Below are 3,138 nucleotides of genomic sequence, written 5' to 3' on the forward strand. Positions count from 1 at the left end.
ACCACCGCGCTGGCCACCTGGTCGGTCTCCGGGCCTCGGCCCTCCACCCCCCCAGGAAAACACCCCGTTCTTGGCAGAGCCCAGCTTACTAACCAGAACCTCGTGGAGAGCTCAGCTGGGGGCTGCCGTGGCTGAGGAACAGGGGCCAGAAGTTGAGGAGCGGTCCGTAGGGGCTTCTGCCAACATGATGAAGCAGGCAGGGAGGAAACAATCGATAGCCGCTATCCCAGGCCCGAGGGAGAGGTGTTGCTATCATTACGATGCTGCCAGACGGAATCCGTGGACCCACTTCTGGCCCCCTGGCGCCAGCTCGCCCCCTCCTCCAGGTCTGCCTCCCACCTCCCTCTTACCCAGCGACAGCTTTGGCTTCGCGGGGAAATGCAGCAGGTGCGGGCCTTAACTTGCTGCTGCCTTCGCCCCCACCGGGAGGAGAAGCAGGGACAGCAGAATTGCGGAGCCGGCCCTCTGGACGCCCCCTCCCCCGCCCCCAACGGGAAAGTGGGGGACCCAACAGAGGGCCTAGTAGGGAAGGGCCAGCTACTCACCAAACTGGCCTTCCCAGACCTTACAAAGCCAGCTGGCCCACGGGGCTCTCAGACTGGGAGTGCAGCTCACAGCACCCAGGGCTGGGCCCAAGAGGATGCCCTTGGCTTTTGGAAGAATGTGTGTGGAAAGCCCACTCTGCCTTCTGCCCAGAGGGGGATCCGAGAGGTCCAGGGTGCTCTTGGGAGCCACCAGACAGCCCCAACGCGAGCCAGTTCTGTTCTCCAGACTCCTATCAGAATCTCTCTTTCAAACAGCGTGTCTTTGAGCCCAGACTGCGAGGGGGAGGGGCTCTAGTCCCAGGAAGGATCCTGCTGGGCCCTCCTTGCTCAGAGAAACTCTTCTCTAGGGCTGGAGCTTGTGATGGAACCCACAAGCAACAGCTCCGTGGGATTCTGGCGCGTTGTGGGGGTAGTCTACCCGGAGCTGCAGGTGGTGGTCTGGGAGGGCAGATGACTATAAGGTAGGGCTGTTTTGGTTTCAGTGTCCTTGAAGCCCGGCTGTCAGTCTCCTCAGTGAAGTATGGCCTGAGTGTTTTGGAACTCTCCAGTTACTAGACAAGATAATCCACATCTCTGAACCTCAGTGTTCTCATCTGCAAGATGAGGATAACTCAGGGGCTGTTATGAGGGTGACGCTGTTTACATAAAGACTTTAGCGCCCAGCAGATACTCGCAAATGATGGTTTCTCCCTGTTTCCCTATGAGACTCCCCTCATCACCCCCGCCTCCGTTGGCTGTTCATCTATGTACCCAATCGCCAGATTTTCGTTGTCCCATTCTCTCCGCTTCTGAGCTTAGCCCTGCTCCCTTTCCTTTAGGTCTCAGCCATTCCCACTTTTGTCACCAAATTATCCTCCAGAACCCTGCTCCATACTCCTTCTGGAAGCTTCCCCTGACCAGCACTGTAGAGCCGTCTCTCCTAGCTGCAATGGGTCCTCATGCCAGTTAAATCCCAATGGTCTTACCCATTTGATCATGTCTATATATTTTCCTTGCTCCCCTTTGTAAAAGAAAAGCCATGGACAGAAAAACACTCTTGAAGGAGAATTAATAATCGTGCTAAGTGGTGACATGTGCTTATCGTGTGTCAGACACTACGCTAAGCACCTCTAGCCCAGTGGGACATTTAATTCTCACAGCTCTAGTAGTTTGTACGTCGGTACCATTTCAGGGAAAAGGAAACCGAGGCAGAGAGAGGTGATGCAACCTACCCAGAGTCACTAAATGATGGCTCCGGGAATCGAATGAAGTCTTCGGGACTCTACGACACACACTCTGAGCCCCCACACCACACTGCTCACGTGGAACGAACAGCCCTTGGACTTCGTTTTCCTCTTTGGGGTCTTCCTCTGACCCCTGTTCCATCTGATTGGCCTCAGGGGTATGTCGTCCTACCTCCCCATTAAAGCCTGATAAAGTGTGAACAACAACTGAAAAGGAAATAACTAGAGAAGGAAATAAAAACAGCCGTGCAGGAGCACAGGTTGGGGAAGGTGTCTCTGGACTTGGCCACGCTCTGGGAGAAAAGAAGGTGGACCCAGCTCCTAGCTCTGACGCTTACCAGCTGTGTGGACTTGAGCGAGTCATTTAAACTCTCTGAGCCTCAGCTTCCTAATTTGTTGAGGGAGACAGCAAAACTACTTCACAGGGCGGTGAGGATTAAATAAAGAGTGGCAGCCAGCTAGCTTAACCTAGGTGCTTATTCACTGTGAGTTCGTTAGTTCGTTTTCCGGCCCTATAGCAGTCAACATTTGTTATTTCGGGCCACAAAAGAACAGCTGGGGTGCCCCCTGATGCCTTCCCTAGGGTGGGTCAAACCCCCAAACCACTCCCTTTCTCTTCAATCTGTCTTCTGCTTGGGGGCCATGCTTTGCCTTCAACAGAAGGAAGGACTGGTGACTGCCACAGTGAGTGACCTGCCCCTGCTCAATGCAGGGAAGTCGTTCGTTCCTGTGGTCTGTGACAACAGTCTTTGAAAGGAGGGGTTTATGACAGTGCTCCCACGCCCAGCCCGCCCAGGTGCCACAGGCGCGGGAGGGAGGGTCTTAGTTCTTCCCACCGTAATTTATGAACACAGAAGACTGTATGAGCTCCCTGCTCAAGTGTCACCCCAAAAGGACCAGTGCTCCTTGCTCGCATGACAGCCACCTCTGCTGAGGCTTGCTCCCCGACCCACCCATGGCTGTGCTATGGCAGCACAGCCCCCTCTAGGCCACAGGAAGCAGGGCAGGGAAGCGTGGAATGCAAGCCCAGACACTGGGATGACAGCTTTCCATAAGTCCTTTGATTTAATCCTTGCAGCTGTGGGAAACATGCCATTATCTCTATCTTTCAGTTGATGATACTGAAGCTCAAAGAGGACAAGTTGCTGTCCAGGGTAATTTAGCGGTGAGGCTGGGATGGCACTCAAGACCGTCTGACTCCACAAATCACCTGCTTCCACTGTGAGCCGGAGGCCAGGCCTCTGGGCTCAGTTCCTGGTCTGAGAAACATGGATCCAGCCCAGCGGGGCTCCCAGACGCTTAGGGCAGATCCGCAGGTCCGGTGGACGTTGTCCAACCTGACAGGAGGGTGTGTTTTAGAAGCGGGGTAG

This window comes from Pteropus alecto, unplaced genomic scaffold (genome assembly GCF_000325575.1).
Source record: "Pteropus alecto unplaced genomic scaffold, ASM32557v1 scaffold106, whole genome shotgun sequence".
NCBI classification, from domain to species: domain Eukaryota; kingdom Metazoa; phylum Chordata; class Mammalia; order Chiroptera; family Pteropodidae; genus Pteropus; species Pteropus alecto.